At 37.0% G+C, this 21,724-nt stretch overlaps 1 long non-coding RNA gene across 1 annotated transcript; it reads left to right on the top strand.

Annotated features, from left to right (window-relative positions):
* The first annotated feature begins 4,454 nt into the window (after positions 1–4,454).
* LOC118765748 lies at positions 4,455–13,899 on the top strand. The gene is made up of 3 exons (XR_005001620.1): positions 4,455–4,525; positions 9,452–9,457; positions 13,887–13,899. It is a non-coding gene; the product is annotated as an uncharacterized LOC118765748 (long non-coding RNA).
* Positions 13,900–21,724: the final 7,825 nt, after the last annotated feature.

The following is a 21,724-nucleotide window of genomic DNA, read 5'->3' as shown; positions in this document are numbered from 1 at the left end:
AAATGTGCTCAAGGATTCCGCCCCCACATCCTCCCAGGAATAAGTAGGTGAAGAAGATGGGATGAAATGAGATGGTATTTGATGTAACTGTATTTGTAGATGTTGTTTATATGCCAATGGCCATTCTGAGTTATCTTTCTTTGCTCATTTTTGTTTCATATGTGTGTCTTGTGTGTGTATGTGTGTTGTTTGTGTCTGTGAAGTTATTTTCCTGTATATCAAAAGATGACTTAGCTGTTTGATAAAGTGATCAATAAAATACCAAACTAAAATAAATTCTGGGGATGGAAAGAACTGGCTAAATGTCTCAAAGGTGGAATTTGATCCAGCATGTCCAATAACTGAAAGCAGTAACAAAAATAAGAAAATATTCAACTGTGCTATTGATCACGCTCGTCTGTATTGGACAGGTCTACATTATAGGAATATATTTTCACTCTTCTCTGTCCTGTATCAACTTGACACATATGACACATCGTTTTCATATCTGCCTTCAACACTTTTCTCTACTTTAGACTTGCCTGCCATCTTTCTCATCAACTCACAATACTTTTTCACGCAGCATGTTCTGTTTATTTGCATAGTCTACCACCGACCAACATAGCTGATTCTCCTGCACACATTGGATAATACCAGTGGTGTACAATGGTTGTTGTCAAAAGATGTATTACTTCACTGAGCCTACTATTCTGGCATAAGTATTGCTCAAAAATAAACATACAAATGTTAGACTATTTCTATACCTAATATAACTTTGACTTGTCTTTCACTTTGTTTCTGAGTGAATGTTCTGAGATTTAAAAACAAATTCCACCTAGGTTATACTATGGTACTGCAAGAACAGAATTATCATAAAAATAAATACTAACCTATTTTGTGCATAGGCCCAAGAACAGGTGGTGAAGAGGGGTGCAAGCCCACTCCCTAAAATTCTTGAGGGCAGGGAGTAGTGGTGGTGGTGGTGGGGTCCTGCAAACATTTTGAACATCATCGGCTGGAGCTGGGTTTTCACCCCTTAAGCAAATTTCGTTCCTGCACTTATGCTTCTGTGGATGAGCAGTGTTCACACTCAGAAGATATTGTCTCATAGTAAATACCTTCAATGCTAGCTACTTTTTCACCTTTCATGTTTTCAAAATGTAGTTTCCCTTTTATCATTCACAGTATTAAGAAAATTTCCCACTCTTATATCAAGTGAATAGCAGAATCAATAGTGGTGACCAAAAATACCTTGAAGTATTCAGTTGTGTCCCATTACATTCTGAGCTCAGACCCAAGGTCGTTTCACATTTAATAATTCCAATGTTTCTTATTTTCGTTTTTGTTTTATTTTTCCAAATCGTCACAATATATTGCAATATACAGGATGCCTGGTTGGAGCACTGTTACTGTTGCTATTGCTTAGACTGAGATAAGACCTGATTCAGCAGACATGATCAATCTATTATCCACAAATACCTTGTTGCTTCACACTGCTTTCTCTGCAGTAATCACACTGGCCTCTGCTCCTGAAAGCTAACTAATTGCCCACCATTGCCACCCATGTCTGTCTGAGACATGCAGGCCTCCATCCCTCTTCCTCCATTCTGTTTCATCTTCCTCGACCAAACCACAAAGCTCAATCTCTCCACCCCAGAGTGTCAAACCTTCCTGTATAAATATTTCCTGCTGTTGCTGACTGACAACTGTCAAAGATGAACATCTACCACATCAATCTCATCAGTTCCAGATAATCTGTGAAGGTCTTTCTACTGATTAAACACTTTAAAAGGAAATAAACAAAAAAACACGTTTAACCCTTTAGCATTCAGATTACTCTGTCAAATGCAATGCTCATTTAGCCACATTGTTTCAAATTAATCATGAATTATCTTGAGGTGATTGTTTAGTTTTATAATGGCATTGTAGGGTAGGTGTGAGAGGCCAGATCTAATCTGACTAAACATAAAATACTTAGAATATTTAGATTGGATATGGTTTAAACACAAAGGGTTTTGCTGTGATCATCTCGTCTTTTTTTTTTTTCAGGCATCATATATCCAGAACTACATTATTTTGGATACATAAGTCTTTTTCCATTTCTAAGATGGTAGGGTGAAATCTGAGGGAAATTTGGCTGTTCATTTTAGTAGGTGGAACAACCATACAGAAACTTCCACCTTCGGATTTTCTATAAGCGTAATTTCATTTGCTGCATTCAAAGCCTTATAAAAAGGCATCAATAGTGTAAATATTCATTTCCTTTCTGTTATGTTGATGGCCTGGTTAAAAAATTTGCTCTGCAACAATGATGTTTCCAGTTAGAACAAGTATATTCTCTGATAACCTCAGAATGACCAATACTTTGCTAAAATTTGATAGACAGGCTCTTGGGGGTAGCCTGTTGTGCGTATGTATATTCATTCGTTTATCTTTTGTCAATGTATTCCAGTTATGGATGTAAATATCAACGAAGAAAAGAAATGAAAAAAACGTTTAAAAACAAGCGTTTTACAAATGATATCTTTTACAGTATCAGTATTTGCTCTGGATTGAATTAGGCACCGCTGTGTCACACTCACCACTGGACAAAGCAGGGAGCCTGTTATTATCCCATCGGAGTTCAATAATGCTATTATTCACAAATTATCACATAAAATAATATATAAATCATCATCGGCTAAAATAAATAAGTCATCAAATGTATCATAATCATGAAATCATTACGAATGTTACCATTGCCATTTACAGTATCAAACAATAAAAAAAAAAGATTCACTATTGGGAGCATAATACAGTAGAGAGATCAACTGTTAAGAAAATCATAGAGTAGAGAGACCCACTGCTGGGAGGATGTCATGCCATGCATTTGAGAATCATTTCCTGACAAATAATGGCGTCTGATTCAGCTGAATGGATAATAATTTCTATTACAGGCAATATCTTTTATATTCTACTTGTTTCAGTTATTGGACTGTGGCCATGTTGGGGCATTACCTTGAAGGGTTTTAATTGGTCAAATCAACCCCAGTATTTATTTTAAAATCTGGTGCTTGTTGTAGCGGTCTCTTTTATCGAACCACTAAATTATGGGGGGCTGTCATGCAGTGGTAAGGTGGACCCTGCACCACATATATAACAGGCTTCCACACAGTTTCTGTCAACCATTCTCACTTACAAAGCATTGGTTGGCTTGGAGCTATAGTAGAAGATACTTGCCCAAGCTGCTAAGCAATATCAAACTTGAAACTACATCATTACAAAGAGAGGTTCTTAAACACAAGGCCATGCCTGTCCTTATAAATAAAGTCAACTGTTGCCCATGGGACATGTTGCTACAAATTTTGTAGGAGAGTTACGGTTGATTTTTATTAACCCCTGTACTTTTGTGTGACTTAATTTATCAACCTCAAAAGCATAACAAAGTTGACAATTGTGAGATTAGAACTCAGAACATACAGGGGAATAACTAAATACCACTAAGTATTTTGTCCACAACTCTGCTGGTTTGCCAGATATCAGTTTCTAAGGAGATCAGGACAAACAAAAATCCTTGCAGCGTTTAGTTATTTTTTCTTATAGTCTGAGTTCTAATTGTACAGGGATCATACTTTTAACTTGCTTCTGAGAGTGATAAAATAAACACTACTGAAATACTAGCATTGATACAATTAACTGTCCCTTATTCTACATTACATTGCAAGCCCCTTTAATCAGAGAGATTTTTATGAGGGCTGCTTGTATGCTGACAGAATTGAAAGCATTTTACTTTCTCATTTTATTATTACGATAAGGAATGAATGATCATTGATTCTATATGAAATATTATCATTGCAAAAACACTAGTATCTTTCTATTTTACTTTTCATTACAATCTTTAGTTTTTAATAACATTTTTTAAATGTTTGCTTAAATAAACCCATTTCAAGAAAGTATCAAGTGGGCCGCAAGATAAAAGTCTGCAGGCGAGCCCTGTTCAACACAATGTGTTCATCATAAGCCATAGTTAAAACTTAATCATTTTCCCAGGGTCATAAGTACCGGGGAGATCAATATAATTGACTGTTCTTGTTTCCCATCAAATTTCTGACCTTGTGCCTATGTAAGATATTAACTATTATTATTATCATATTTGATGGGGTAAAAGACGTTTGGACATATTAGATGCATTCAATTTCAGCAGAGCATATCCAGGACAAAAACTTTTTAATGCATTAAAGTATGTAACATAAACCCAGCTTTGCAGATGAGACATTTATTTTTTCCTTTGGAAAAGTGTTCATCTTATATGTTATCAAAGACAGGATGATAAACATTATATAATGAAATAAATTCTTATCAAACGAAGTTTGTAAACTAATTTCAATTCCGGTTGGGCTTCTTTTTTTCTTTTCTTTTTTGAATATTTATATTGCTAATACTTATAGAAGAATTGCTAGTAATTACTGAAGAAAGTATTGTTGCACCCTCAATTGCTAGATTGTGATTTCAGCTCCTAGATTGAGTGGTGCACTGTGTTCTTAAGCAAAACAATTCATCTCACATCGTAACCACTTTGACACCTGATGTGTGGTTCACTGTTCAATGTTGATTTGGAGGGAGTGAGCTATTGTGCGGCACATACATTTTGATCATTTTAAGCAAATCATTTGCGCAGGTCGTTCAGCAAAAATAGCCAAACATTCATCAGTCATCTTTGACGGTAGAGTCCATCATTACAGTGAGCTGATAGTATCATTAAGATGCCAGGGAAAATGCTTAGCAGCATTTCATCTATCTTTACATTCTCAGTTCAAATTCCACTGAGGTCTATTTGTCTTTCATCCTCTCAGGGTCGATAAAATAAGTACCAGTTGAGCACTGGAGTCAATATAATTTACTTACCCCACTTCCCTGAACTTGCTGGCCTTGTGACAAAATTTGAAACTATCATTATAGGCAAGAGAAAGGCAATGAACTGACAGAATCGTTAGCTCAATGGACAAGATGCTTAGCAGCATTTCGTCTGTTTTTATGTTGAGTTCAAATTCAGCAGAGGCTGACTTAGACCTTCATCCTTCCAAGGTCGATAAAATAAGTACCAGCTGAGCGTTGGGGTTGATGTAATTGACTAAACCCCATCAAAATTTCAGGCCTTGTGCCTATATTCGAAAGAATTATGACTATTATTATGATAGGGAGATAAGTGCTACATCGGGAAAAAAAACTCTTATCAAACGGAGTTTGCAAAACTGATGTTAATTGCACTTTTATATATATACATACATGCGTATATTTAGGGATAACCACTAAGTGGATAACCAATATGCTAGAAGAAGATCACATACAATCTATGCTAGAAGAAGATCTTCTGGCATATTGGTTATCCACTTCGTGATTATCCCTAAATATACGCATGTATTACAATTTTTTCTGATTTTCCAGATTTTTCTATATGCTAGGCTACTGGTTTTAATTTGATATTAATTAAATTAATATCCAATTTATCACCCTCATTATATATATATATATACATACATTCACATACACATATATATATATACTGCTAATACTTATAGAAGAGTTCCTTATAATTATAGAAGAAAATATTATCTTTATTATTGAAGGTAACAAAGCGGTATTTCGCCCGTGACTACATTCTGAGTTCAAATTCTGCCGAGGTCGACTTTGCCTTTCATCTTTTCGGGATCAATAAATTAAGAACCAGTGAAATTCTGGGGTCGATGTAATCAACTAGTCTCCTCCTGCAAAACTTCAGGCCTTGTGCCTATAACAGAAAGGATTATTAAAGGTAACAAAGACAAGATAGAGAACGATGACAGATGCTGTACAATATCATGATTGAAAGATTTTGCTACCCAACAGAGCTGCTATTTCCTCACTTTGCTTTTCTACTGATACCACAATGGTCTCTGCTCTTCAGAATTAGGTCATCTCATGCTACCTCCACTCTCTCAATCCTACTTCACTTCTATCTGTTTCTTTTGCCATCCCCAATGTGTCCAACACCCTCCTCGTGCCAGTCCCTTGTCCAGTAGTTTCTCTCCAGAAATGTTGACCTAGTGGAATTCTTCCCTCCACCGGCATACTCCATATTATTCAGCTTGCAACTCTTCAAGAGGAACATTAATTGTATTGATCTTGCAAGTCTCTGAGGACTTTCAAAGTCAAACTAAACTAATATTTTTTCAAAAAAGCGGAAAAAAAAGAAGCAATTTCAAATAGTACAGGAGCCAACTTTGCTCTTTATCATTTTATTCTTTCCTAAATGATAAAATAAGGGATTAATTTGACTGACTTCAAGACCCTTTTTCTACAAACAGGAAAAGAATAAAAAAAAAAAAACGATTTGTAGCTTGAAGAAAAATTTATGTGGTTGTAATTTGCTTTTAAAGCAAACTGTAGTAGCTTAAGTGGTTTGTGATGGTGGATAAGATTACTTTTAACTCTTGCAGTCACCATATTTTACTTGTCAACATGACATCTTCTCTCAAGGGGTTTATTTTCCAAAATTATTTTATAGGAAATTAATGAACAGATTTGTTCCAATTTAGAGAAGTGGAAAGGAGCTTCCATGTAAGTCACTTGTGATGTTAGAAACAACAGTCAAACCAACTGCAAATCACACCCTACCATTTTCTTAAAAAAGAAAGAATACATTGGATAATATCGTAAGAGATGCACAATTTGAAAAGAAGAAATAAGATGGAGAGGTCACAACTAGAATAACTGAGTGGTTATGGATGGAAGGCTGCTCAATCAAATGCTAAAGGTTCAACAACCAAAACAGCAAATCTCTCTCATTACCCTTCTTCACTTTCAAAAGACCCCCTAAATTAAAATAAATATGAAGATATTTTCTAAATTAATAGAAGAAAGAATATTATCATCACTATAAAAACCAGGAAAACCGTTTTTCTTTTCACACATACACATAGGCACTAATGTTCACACACTCACAAATGTTCAGAATAATCAGAATATCTTTCCAAAAGACTAACCCATTTAAACATCAGCCTATAAATTTGACACTTATTTCATCAATTAGTTTTCAATTATAAGTTTTGAATATATATATATTTTCTTTTTTTTTATTGCCTAGAGATTTATAGATTCCATATGAGTTCCAACAGAGCGGATTCTTGGTTATTAAAAAGGTGGAAGAAAAATCATTACAGAGTGAAAGAAATTTACAAATTCTTAAAGCATATGATCTAAAGATCAAGTAAGATTTACTTTAAGATCATAGACTAATCCATCGTAAAAGATTATCAATAAGCTAATGTCAAACCCTGTTCTCTATTAATCTAATTTTTGTACTCACTGATAAACTCTCTCTATATTTTTTTTAACTACTCTCTTTTTGATTTATAAAGTTAACACACACACAAGTATATATATATATGTATCTTGCAAACACACACACACTATGCACATTCACAAAGATGAGAGAAACATACTTTCTCGTAGAAGATGCAAAAAAAAAAACCACGCAACTCTTTGAAGTCTCTTCAGTAATTAGAAATAGAAGTCACATTTCCACAAATTGCAGCCTACTACTTTAAAAAGAGACGGGTACATTGGACAATGTCATCCCGGATATAAAAATTGTAGAATGGTCACTGCCTGGAATATTTTTCATCATAGGTCTTCTCAATCAGGATCAACTTAGGGTTAAACGGTAACAATTCACTTATAATGGTACCACACACACACACACAAAGTCTTACTTATACTGGTGACTTACATACACACACACACAGAATATCAGAGATAAAATACATACTTCATTCAAATTTTAAAATTTTAGCAGAAGGCCAGTAATTTCCAAGTGGTGGGTAAATTGATTACATCAACCCCAGTGCACAACTGGTACTTATTTTATCAACCTTGAAAGGACGGAAGCTAAAGTGGAATTTTAACTCAAAACGTAAAGATGGATGAAATGCCACTGAGCATTTTGCCCAGCATGCTAATGATTTCGCCAGCTCGCCACCTTCTACTCCATTAAAATTCTATTATATATATATATATAAATAAATAAATACAAAAATGGGACAAGAACACAAAACATCCAGACAGTTGGGTGAAACAAAAAAAGGGAAACAAAATATCCAGACAGACGATACAAGGCAAACAAGGACAGATCATTTGGAGTTTTCTATCCTCAGTCGAGTTCCAGATTATCTTTGCAATTTCGGCTGGTTATACTCGAGATTGCTCCAATATGGCCAGCCCCAAGGAAATATATATATAAACATACACATACCAACAATAGTTACACACACATACATATCCACACACAAATATTTTCTCTATAATTGTTACACATGCTCCTTTATGAGTTTACGAGGGTTACACAAATATATATACAAAGTGTGATGGGTAAACTGCTGCCATTTTATATTTTTAATTTCACACATGTGCATTGTTTGTGTTTGATTTTGTCACCTACACAGTATAATAGGGTTAGCTGAGCACCATTTGTCAGAAATACAGCACTATGACTCAATTCGCTCTGCCAGAAATTTGGAAATAACATACTGTACTGCTTGGCATTCGCACTGGAAGCTCCAATACAAATCTTTCAGAGTGTTTGGGTGTCCATCCGAGGACAGTGTAGAGGATTCAGAAAGATGTGGATGAGTCTGATGTCAGCTCAGAAAACTCACTCTAATCATTCTGATAAGAACTCCTAAATTTGCTGGTGAGATCAAAGCCATGATTAACAACGATTCTTCTAAGCCAATCAGGTCCATCACCAGGGACATGGTAGTGTCTGAGTTTCTTATCAGGCAGTTAGTGCATGAAGACATTCGGTATTCCTCATACAAGATGAGAAAGGGACAATTTTTATCCTAAGGCATTGAGGACAAGAGGAAAGACCACACTACAAAGCTTTTTGAACAAACTCAGGCATCCCCTCCAACTGAACATGCTTTCGTTTTTCCCAGATGAGAAAATTTCTGACAGGATCAGATGGTGAACACACAGAACAACTGTACCAAGAGTGATAAAAATCAAACAGCCAGTCAACATCATGGTGTTTGGAGTGATCACTAGTGATGGCGACGTTATGCCTCCATTCATCTTCCCACACACCCTCAAACTCAACACAGAGGCCTACATCAAGTGCCTGGAGGAGGTAGTGTTGCTTTGGGTCAAGAGGGTGGCTACTGGAAGACCCTCTGTCTGGCAAAAGGACTCTGCACCATGCCACACAAGCAGGAGAACCCAGTTATTACTGTCAGACAATTTCTACAATCACATCACCCCTAGCATCTGGCCACCTAACTGCCCAGACTGCAATCCCCTTGATTATTATGTGTGGGGCACAGTTGAGCAAGAGACCAACAAAACTCCTTGTAACACCAAAGATGAATTGAAGGCAAAGATTATGGCAGTGTTCACCAACTTAAACAAGGAGACCATCCAGAAGAGTTGCAGGAGATTCCAAAGTCGTCATCTGGAGGCTGTGGTTGAAGACAATGGCGATTTTATTGAATAAATTTACTCTTTAATATTTCAAGATATTTTTATGTAATTTTAGTAAATATAACTGTTAAAATGAGACGTCAGTGTTATTTTCATTTTTACATAATTTAAATGACAAATTATTCACTGCACCATGTGCGTGCATGTGTGTGTGCGTGTGTGCATGCATAGCCACCCACTTTTATATCAGTGTAACATACACCAATATAACACATTTTTGTAACAGTAACAGCTGCTGTGTCCATGAATAAATTTTATATCTGCATAAATAATCGGGTGATGGTTAAGAAACGCAACTGTTAAGTTACAGCCATCATAATTGATATAATGAGGAAAAACAAATTTAATTAAAACTTTATGTAGTGAGAAGAAAACGTTTATTCAATGACTAATTAATCTAAATATAATCTGACTTTGGTGAACAAGAAAGAATACTGGACACATTTTGATTTTATTAGATCACTACAGCAAAGCATAGCCTTCTCTGTATTTGCTTTATTTCTGATAAGAAAATCATTTTATTGATGTACATAATGTACACATCATAAATTATCGAGGGAAATTATGCGAGAGTACTCTTTGTCTTGTGGGTATTTAGTGACCTCACTAGTGCTGGTGCCACAAAGTACCAAGTACTATCAGCTGAGAGGTTGGCATTGGAAAAGGCATCAAGCTATAGAAGCTGTGCCAAAGTAGACATTGGAACTCAGAACTCAGCACAGTTGTCTGGCTTGTCAGTTCCTGTCAAACAGTTCAACCCAAGTCAGCATGGAAAAAGGGTCATTAAATGATGATAGTGATGATGATGATGATGATGATAATGATGATGATGATGATTTAGTTCTTCTTGACTCCTGAAATTTCATTTCAATTCTCCTTATCTCACAGAAAGCTACAACATGCTGAGGCAACAGGGAGTTAGAATCCAGTCAAAGGTCAGCATTGTGCATGACCAAAGCATTTCGAAACAGCCTCTACATGGTTGTCCCACAAGCTCAAAATAGCAACCAAATACCACTCACATTAAACTCTATTATCTCACAAAAAGGATATGACAAATATGAAATAAGTTAATCCAGCCATTTGATAAATACATATCAATTATGTGAGCATTGAACTAAGAACTAGGGGAAGAATCAAGATAACTGACTTGGAATATAGTTCTCTAGCACAATCAAGTAAAAGAGGAAAACAGGTAGTAGGGCAGCATATGACCTAGGCAAGGGCTCAGGCCTCAAAGACTGGTAACCATGACTCGTTAAAGTTAGTCCTAGTCAGGGGTGGACTTAATCCATCACCAGGTTTAACATCACTAACTGGCTCTTGAATGCCTGTAGCAAGAGCCCATTTTATTGTGTTTGGACCAGCTCTCTAGTTTCAGGATACGTTTCTCCTTCCCTTCCAGAAGTCATGGCAATGCCCATGACCTACAGAAGATCTGGCAGTGCTCATGACCTATAAACGATCACAATGGTGCCAATAACCTACAAAAGGTCATGGTATTGCCGATGACCTATAAATGGTCATGGCAGTGCTTATGACCTACAAAAGGCAGTGTCTATGGCTTATAAAAGGGCATAGCAATGCCCATGACCTTTAAAAGGTCATAGCAGTGCCCATGACATAAATGGTCATGGGCATGGCCTTCCTGCCTGACTAAAAGATAAATGAAAAAAAGGTTGGATGAGTTTCTATAGGGTTTCCGTCTACCAAATTTCCTTAAATGTTTTGGTTTGGTACAAGGTTATAATACAAGGCATTTGCCTAAGTCCTGTTCAGTGGAATCAAATGTGTAATTTCCTGATTCACAAAAACTTCATAACCAATCATGGCTATGTGACTATTGATGGAAATAAAAGATAAAGAAGATGAAAAAAAAAAAAAAAAAAAGTGGTATGTGCAAATGAAGAAAATGTTTATCACGTGTATCATGCCAAAAAATTTGACAACGAAGAATCCAGACTGACAGACTATCAAACAGAAATGGCAGAGAATGCTATGCGTATGCAGAAAATTAGATTTCTAGTAGAGAAAAGAAGAGTTAGATAATGGTTAACATCACATGTCAAAGTTATCCTTTGAGAATCAGTTTTGGTTTGTTTCATGCATCTGATATATGTGAGTGTGTATGATACACATACACACACACATATATATTGATCACACACACATACATATATTACATATACACACACACACACACATATATATATATACACACACACACACACACACACACACACACACACACATATATATATATATCTCCTGCTTGTTCATCCATCATGTTTAGATCTGCTCCTCTTTTGATCATGGTGTATGGGCAGTTATCTGTTGTCTGAGAGTTAGGAATATGAACATGTGATTATAAACATATACACATTCTGATGTATATGTATGCACACACACACTCATATATGCACATATACAAGCATAAATTTAATGTGTATGTATGTGTGTGTGCATGTATGTGAGAGAGATCGTTATCATGACGACAACCGCCTACACCAATTCTCATGTTTGGTTTTCTATGCTAGCATGGGTTGGCTGGGTTTGCACAACAGAATATCTGTAATTGATTTTTATCTTGCCTCATCTCATCAGTCAAGCTTCACATCATGATGCCTAATCTAATTACCCCCACACCTTTTTTCCCACCTGCTCTTACTCTAGTTTACACCACTGTAACCACCCCGTCATGCCACACCTTCCTGAACAGAAGTACAAATCACCTATCATCCCAAACCTTTCCTTATAGATGCACCTACACCTTCCTCCACATCCACCCAATCACCCATAATGCCACATCTTACCTTACAGACACACCCACACTCACCCATCACACTACACACTCCTTTACATTCACTCACACTCAACCATACCTCCCCTTACTGAGACACAATCACCATCATTCTACATCATTCTTCACATCATTTACATACTACATTCATACTACATCATTCTTTAGACCGACCATTCTTTGCCCATGGGCACCTCTGATTCCTGTTTTACTTGGGTGAACTCTCGTTATCATTCAATGTTTAAATAATCATATTATATCTCTCTTTTACTCTTTTTACTCTCTTTTACTTGTTTCAGTCATTTGACTGCGGCCATGCTGGAGCACCGCCTTTAATCGAGCAAATCGACCCCAGAGCTTATTCTTTGTAGGCCTAGTACTTATTCTATCGGTCTCTTTTGCTGAACTGCTAAGTTATGGGGACATAAACACACCAGCATTGGTTGCCAAGTGATGCCAGGGGGGACAAACAGACACACAAACACACACACACACACACACATACAATGAGCTTCTTCCAGTTTCCGCCTACCAAATCCACTCACAAGGCTTCAGTCGGCCCGAGGCTAAAGTAGGAGACACTTGCCCAAGGTGTCACGTAGCGGGACTGAACTCAGAACTACACAGCCACTCCTGCGCCTATATTTATAATATAATATTATAAAGAATTGTATTAAAAAAAATTATAATATTTTATGCATTGAAGAAGTATAATCGATTTACTGTACATAAATTTTAACAACAAAATCTTATATGGACCCCCAAGGGCCATGCAGACTCCCACAGGCCATATGGACCCCTGGTTGAGGCAGACCTCCAGCTGAGTAATTGTGAAAGCATCTGTATGGTCACTTGACTTACTAGAAATAGCAGCAAAATTTCTCCAACATACCCCAATACTTAAAAAGAGAGTACATACAAGATAATGTAGTCTTAATGTAGTTTTAATGTAGTTCAAATGCCTATGACCATAGGTTTTCTCAATTGGGGATGACCTAGAAGTAACTAATAACAACAGACCCACAAGCATTATATGGTAAGATCTTCACACAACCTGGTTTCTCTGTTCTTTTCTTTCCCATAGAGCTGGGTGGGGAGGCTGAAACAGGCAGAATGAGATGGTGATAAAACAGAGTGAGATGAAAGGAAACCAGTGTGAGAGAAATTGATGAGAACCAGAGTGCTAAGAGTAAGGAGGTGATACACATACACAACGCAGACCTACCCACAACATACACACACACACACAACATATATACAACACCCATAGCATACACGCAACAAACATTTTATTTTTCAATTTGCTTTAAAAGAATATTTTATCTGAAACTATGCTTTGAAACCAATATTGTTATACTTTGAGGAGGGTCATACTGCCAAGAATCACTCTCACTGACTATGGTTTAATTCAGTTTTGACTATATTGCAAATTTCTGATAATATAACTAAAAGTGAAGTGAACCACAACCAGTGAGTGTGACACTCCCAAAGTATAACAACACATGCATACATATACATTTAGAAAGATCTTTTCTATAAACACAATACTACTTACAAGTTTTTGTTGTTCTTTAGATTCAGGTCAGTTCTTATTGAGAAAACCTATGGGGAGTGATCATTTCATCTATTTTGGAATTTCAGAGTGTGTTGTGAGGGAGATTTACCTTCTACTTCTTGCAAGTCAAGTTATCATCTAGAAGCTCTTTTGATGTACACCAATGATTATAAGATAAAGATGCAGTTTAGACTTGATTGATCAGACTTGCTATCAAAGACATTCCAGCTGAGCCTATCCCAACTTTTGATTTTTAACTGCAGTTTATCTAAGATTACCTTATCCAAAATGTGATATAAGGGTGATTTGGTTACTATCTCTAGCAGATCAAGAAACCATGTGGAGGCTCTCGCATTAGCTTCCATGTTCACAATGAAAGGTCGTAAAATGTGAATTCTAGCATTTGTAGAACATTTTAGATGTCATTTATAAAATGTTTGACGATAAAAATGTCTTAACATCTTTATGAATGAGCTGGAAAAGTGTTGCATGGTTGGTTGGCCCCAGTCATAACTTTCTTAGCTTTTCATTTTCAGGCAAAGTATTTCATGGACTAAATAATTTCCTACGTCTTCATGCATCTCTATGGTCATTTTATAGAATTGGTTTTGAGGGTTATGTTTTAAAGCATGTTACATAAAGGGGACAGCAAGTAAACAAACATGAGTGAGGATGAGTTCGGTGTGTGAATGTGAAACTATGATTAGGAAATTATTAGTGTGTGTGTGTGTGTGTACGTGTGATTGGTGCAAGAGTGTATGCGTGAGAAACAACTGAATAGAACTTTCCGAAAAGCTCTATCTGCGACGATTTCATCTCAATCGAAGGAGAGGGGCTTTCTCCGTGGAATAAGCTGCCAGACGAGATGGTGAAGATGCCGACGACCGCTCGGTTCAAAGTCTCCCTTGACCTCAAGTGGCCTGAACTCTTTACATGAACACCACCCTGTACATAACTCCATGTCCCCCTACATGGCCTTGCTTTTTGCTTTCTGAGCTAAAAAATTAACTAACTAACTAAAACTGAATGACTGTGTGTGTGGGAATGAGTGAGTGGGACTGTGATAAGAGTGCATGAGCATGTATGTGCATGTAACTCTCAAATGATAGTATGTAAATATGTGTACATGTGTATGTGTGTATATAAGAGAGAGAGAGAGAGAGAGAGAGAGAGAGATTGAGAATGGACAAATGGGTTTAAGCGCTTGGACAGCGTGAGTTTGTATATAGTGTGTGGATGTCTATTTTTTTGTTTGTTTGTATGTGTGTTCACATGTTGGTTGTTTGCATTTGTGAATATCTCATAAGCTCTTTTCTCTTGCCCACTAACTGGGCCATCCATCCATCCATCCATCCACTGAAATAACATGAATCTGAGCGAGGTGTGTGCCTTGTTTAAGAAGACTTTATTGGCTGACGAGTTAGAGTGGTGTGGTAAAGTTGAATTTCCAATTTGTAAAAGATTCAAGGAATTCATGTGGGGGTGGGGTGGTGGAGAGGAAAGGGATGGGGTGAGGGCAGGGGGAAAATAGTTCAACTTATGTCAACCAGGGCAAGATTTATTCCATTTCAATAATCTACTGTACATCCTTCACTAAATATCATTGGCCTATAGAAGAGAAACTGGCAATGATTTATTTCAGCTTACTGGTTGGTGAATTTAGATAAAAACAAAGTATGAAGACACCCATCAAGGTACCGAACATATGTGCTTGTGTCTGAGTGTGCACACATATATATGCAGATACATATATCATCATCATCAGCAACAGCAGCAGCATCATTATAAGCATTATCATTTAACGTCCATTTTCTCTGCTGTTATGGGTTGGCTGGTCTGACAGGAGCTGGCGAGCAGGAGGGCTGCATTAAGCTCCAATGTCTGCTTTATAATACACACACACATATATAAACGTACATGTATGTATAGATACATAAGTGTGTGTGTGTGTATATATATATATATATACACACACACACACACATATGCACACTTACACATGCAAAAATATATAGTACGTATACATATACTTATGCCTATAATCATACGTATGTGTATGCACATATACCTACACACATATATATATTCACACACACACACACATATATATATATATTTACACACACACATACAGACACACATATCCATACATCATATATCTTCAGTTTTATCATTTTGATATTTATTGTTTCAAAAGATGCAACCCTTCATTTCTTATTTTACACGAAATCACTTATCTAAAACACACACGTGCAGAAAAGCCAACAAGGTCACTAGGGTAGCCTAGAAATAACAACCAGATTTCCATCAAATCATAGCCTACTGGCTGAAAAGTGATGTCTGATTAATGCAATATTACATAGATGGACCCTGGAAATGAAAATAGGACGATCACTGCTTTAATGTTTTTTGTATAGGTTTGCTCCATCTGGACCGACCTGTGGCTAAACAGCAACAACATATTCTTTTATTCTTTTACTTGTTTCAGTCATTTGACTGTGGCCATGCTGGAGCACCGCCTTTTGTTGAACAGATTGACCTCAGGACTTATTCTTTGTAAGCCTATGTTGGACTTCCCTCATCCTCACCTCTCCAATGTGTTCTACTCTAATTTTGCTCCATTGTACTTGCTCTGCTTTATTACCAACCAGTATCCTCTCTTCCACTACCCAACACTTACTCTTGCCTTTAACTCCCTAGGGTACCCTCCATCTTTTCTTTTTCTCACTGCTCTCAGTAAATTCACCCCAATGTTCCCCCTACTCATTCCACCACCCTCTTTTCACAACCTCCTCAACTGGGATGTTTTCTCTGCATCCATGCTCTGCTCTTCCTCATATCCACTGTGGTATTCTCTAATCTCTCTTTCTCTCATTGCTCTCACTGTACTCAACTGCTGCTCCCCCACTCTTTGGCTCATCTTTCACTGTCCTCTCCCCACACTTTCTTGGCCCCTTTGACAGTTCATTTGGCCTACCCTCAGAGCCCTCACCTCTCTTTCATTCAAGATTCCTCACTGTCCTCCCTTCTTTAATCTCTTCATCTCATATCTTTTGTCCATACTCACTCTTATAATGTTACTGGTACTCCATCAGTTTACAATGATAAGGGTTCCAATTGATCTGATCAGCAGAACAGCCTGCTCATGAAATTAATGTGCAAGTGGCCGAGTACTCCACAAATGCACGCATCCTTTACATATTTCTCAGGGAAATTCTGCGTGACACAAAATGTGACAAGGCCGGCCCTTCGAAATACAGGTACAGCTCCTTTTGCCAGCTGAGTGGACTGGAGTAATGTGAAATAAAGTGTCTTGCTCAAGGACACAACACACTGCCAGGAATCAAACTCACAACCTGGCGATTGTAAGCTGAATACTCTAACCCTCACAATAATGTAGGATAACACTGGACCCCTCCCTCCACCACCATATCACCTTTTCACTCTGTCCCTCCCTTTCTCAATGACCCCTGACACTAATCCATTCTCTTTCCCCAGTTCCCCGCCATGTCCATCTCAAAACACTCATCTCAGTTTACCTTCCTTCATCGACCTGCCTGGAACCATAGCACTATCTCTCTCTTCTAGTGTTCTTCAGTTACAAGGCCCACTTTAGGCCATTAGTCTAGCAATTTGCGAAGTGATCTCACAAGTGTTCATGCTATAAAAAAAAAAGGTACCCACTGCACTCTGTAAAATGGTTGACACTACAATAAGCACCCAGACCTAGAAACCAAGCCAAAAAGAACACTGGTGCCTGATGTAGGCCTCAGACTCATTAGACTGTGATGAACTAATTCATGCCTGCATACAGAGCGCACATTAAATTATATATATATATATATACATGGATCATCAGTAAATCATAAATCCGAAAGAGAAGCACACACTAAGTTATAGGACAATAGAGTAATCAGATAGTTATTAGACGCAAATAGCCAGGCCATTAGCGTTTGAAGAGACACTGTAAGGATAAGTGGTTTATGGATGTGAAACCCTTGGTAACCCCAAAGACTGGCCATGACTATACTCTTTACTCTTTTACTTGTTTCAGTCTTCTGACTGTGGCCATGCTGGAGCACCGCCTTTAGTCGAGAAAATCAACCCCAGGACTTATTCTTTGTAAGCCTAGTACTTATTCTATCAGTCTCTTTTGCCAAACCGCTAAGTTCCAGGAGACGTAAACCCACCAGCATGGGTTGTCAAGTGATGTTGGGGGCACAAACACAGACACACAAACATATACACACACATACATATATATACATATATACAACAGACTTCTTTCAGTTTCTGTGTACCAAATCCACTCACAAGGCTTTGGTCAGCCCGAAGCTATAGTAGAAGACACTTGCCCAAGGTACAACGCAGTGAGACTGAACCTGGAACCATGTAGTTGGTAAGCAAGCAACTTACCACACAGCCACTCCTATGCCTATCTATCTATCTATCTATTTATATATATATATATATATATAGGGAGAGTTCACAAAAAAAACAAAAGACGAAAACAGGTGGTGTACAGAACAAGCAGATATATTAGTATAACGCTCAGGAATAGAAAAAGTCTTTTACATTTCGAGCCTACGCTCTTCTCCAGAAAGATATATAAACATATTTGTTATGTGCACCAGAAACAGTATTAGTTTAAAGTGGCAAGCAGTGTATAATACGTAAAGCAGATACATTGTAGAATTCCTAATTAACAGTATCCATGTCATGAATACTGTTGGACAATTTTCGGCTGCTGCTGTTATATTTTTGTGTTATCTAGCACTATATGTCTATAAGTGATATTATCTCAGGACAAATACTGCAGCTAATTAGACTTTCTATGATGAATCTGCTCTGAAGATATGCATACACACACATACATAGATATCTATGAGTATGCTTGAAGATGCGACTCTACTGGTAAATGCCTATTACTGTTACTGCCTCCAATGCTATTTGATGTAAAAGGTCACATATTCTCACCAACCTCATTTTTTCTCTCTACGTCTGTTTCAGCCTATGCTCCTTCACGATCTCTTCTTTCTCTCTGCATTTTTCTCGTCCCCAGTGGGCCTAGGTCTTCCTATCTTGAACTATCTTGAACTACCGAGGTCAACTTTGCCTTTCATCCTTTCGGGGTCGATAAATTAAGTACCAGTTACGCACTGGGGTCGATATAATCGACTTAATCCGTTTGTCCGTCCTTGTTTGTCCTCTCTGTGTTTAGCCCCTTGTGGGTAGTAAAGAATTAGGTATCTTGAACTATCTCATTTTAACTACCTGAGACCGAAACACATGGCCCGACCATTACCATCTTCATTATTTCTTCATCTATATATGGTACTTTTATTATATCTCGAACCATCTCATTTCTCACAAAAACTCTGGCATTTGATCTCCAAGATTCTTCATAATGCTTTAATTTCAAAGACTTTAAGATGATTAGCTTTAGCTTGATTGTTATGCCGTGGCTCTCCCACACACTAAAAACACTTCTCACTTGTGATGTATACATTTTAATTTTCATATGAATTTCTAATCTTTGCGATTTCCACACATCTCAAAGAATTTCTATGGCTAGATTTGTCTTCTTAAATTTTTCATTATATTAACTTTCTAAAGATCCATCACTTTCATGATATCTAAACTTCCAGAATGTACTCGTTCAATGATACACTTCTTTCATCTGCTTACTCTGTCTTTATAATTTCAGTTTTATTGGTGTGTAGATCTTAAGCCTACTTCATCACGCTTGTATGTCATTCTTCATATAGTTGATTTCATTACGAAGCAAAACAATACCATCAGCATATCTTTTATCTCTTACTTGTTTCAGTCACTGGAATGCAGCCAAGCTGGGGCACCGCTTTGAAGGGTTTTGTCAAACAAATCAAACACAGTACATAAGTTTTTAAGAATTTTTTTTTTTAAGTCTGGGAATAACTTTATCAGTCTTTTATTGCTGAATCATTAAGTTATGGGGATGTAAACAAACCAACACCAGTTTTCATGCAGTGATGGGGGACAAACACAAAGACACACACACATGCATGCCCATGTGCATACAACAGGCTTCTTTCAGTTTCCATCTTCCAAATTCTTTCACAAGACTTTAGTCAACCTAGGTGTATAGTAGTATAGTAGAAGACATCCAAAGTGTCACACAATGGAACTGAACCTGAAACCTTGAGGTTGGGAAGCAAACTTCTTACCACACAGCCATGCCTAAATCTATTAAAACACTTTCTATAGGTCCATTTAATTCCTTCTCTTCCATCTCTAATCATTTCCTTTCTGAAGTAGTTTACTAGAACAACAAACAATAGCTGCACTAGAACATCTCCCTGTTGTATTTCATTCCAGCTTTGAATTCCCTAGAGAGTTGGCTGGTTATGCTTGATGCACTGTGCCCCGTTTTTTTCTTTTTTCTTTTTCCTGTACATGTTCCACAATCCCCAAATGCTTAACCCTTTAGCACTCAGATCACACTGTCAAATGTAAATGCTTACTTATTCACATTCTGAGCTGTTGATGATGTGATTGTATATTTCTTCGCATGGCATTGTAGGATAGTTGTGAGAGCCTAGATCTGGCCAGTTTGAATATAAAACGGTAGAATATCTGGATCAAATATGTCTGGTTTAAATGCAAAAGAGTTAAACCAATTTTTAATGGTAGTGTACGTGGTATTTCTGTTGAATAGCATTCAAAATGTCAACAGTGGTTATTTCCCTGTTCTTCATAGGCCAGCAGTGAGTCCATCCTTTCAGCAGTACTACACAGCTGCCCTTGGTCAACAATGATCAGAACAGCCACCAGCTTCATTGCAAATGTTCACAGCATGGTGGGCTCGGTTACTGAGGAAGCAACTTTAGCAGCTGTGGCTTAAAATGTCATTCTATTTTTGTTATACAACTGGACAATGTCTCCATTGCATTTCTGATAAGCTTTTGTTTACTCATGACAAAAGATCTTTAAATGACCTAATCAAATGATTATTAAGAGTTTGTATTATTTAAAGTGAAATATTGAATATGAAAATTAAACTACTTTTTTCTAAATGTACTAAAATTAAGTGACATTCATTGTTGTGGCTTTATTAATACTGTCAATAATTGCACAATGCTAATTAAAATTTTTGTTTAAACTTAGATCATTTAAAAGAGGTAAAAAAAAAACTCTTCATTCTGAATTGTAAATGATTAAATAGAAATAATTAACATTTGCTTTTAATCATCATAAACTAAGTCAAGTCAATGTATAAAGGAAAAGAAAAAGAGACAGAGAGATACAGACAGTCATAGAGACAGAAAGAATTATCTCTTATGCCTTAAAAGGGTATTTTAAGTCCACTACTTTATTCCTGTTTCTGTAACATTAAGATGAGAGGATTTTTATTCTGGGATGGTATGTCAGTCTAACACTATTATCTTTCCCAGACATTCTGGTGCCAGATACACAATACTTTGTGACAATTTTGTTTTTGTCTTTGATCAGTAAGTGTTATTTTGTATTTGCTTCCGTCTAGAAATCAAAGGAAATGACTACTATTCTCTTCAAACTTTGCTTTCGTCAACTGAACGTCAATGTTTTGAAACTTACCTATTTTCCATTACATTTAAGACAGATTCAGCATTGAGTTGCTGAAGCAGAAATATCATTATAGCAAATATTCTGCTCAATATCACAGATTTGCTTATCAGTTGCTTGATCTTAACCACTTGAGTATGTCTCTTAGTGGCTGACAATATGTGCATCTCTGACCATAAGCAGGAGTAGTGGAGAGCATCATAGTCATGTGCTGAGAGGGTTTCTTTGTCATTTTAATCATCATCATCATTTAACATCTGTTTTCCATGCTGGCATGGTTTGGATGGTTTAACTGAGAACTGGCAAGCCGG

This window comes from Octopus sinensis, linkage group LG13 (genome assembly GCF_006345805.1).
Source record: "Octopus sinensis linkage group LG13, ASM634580v1, whole genome shotgun sequence".
Taxonomy (NCBI): Eukaryota; Metazoa; Mollusca; class Cephalopoda; order Octopoda; family Octopodidae; genus Octopus; species Octopus sinensis.
Note: the sequence above shows the minus strand (reverse complement) of the source record. Positions and strands in the feature narration are given on the sequence as shown.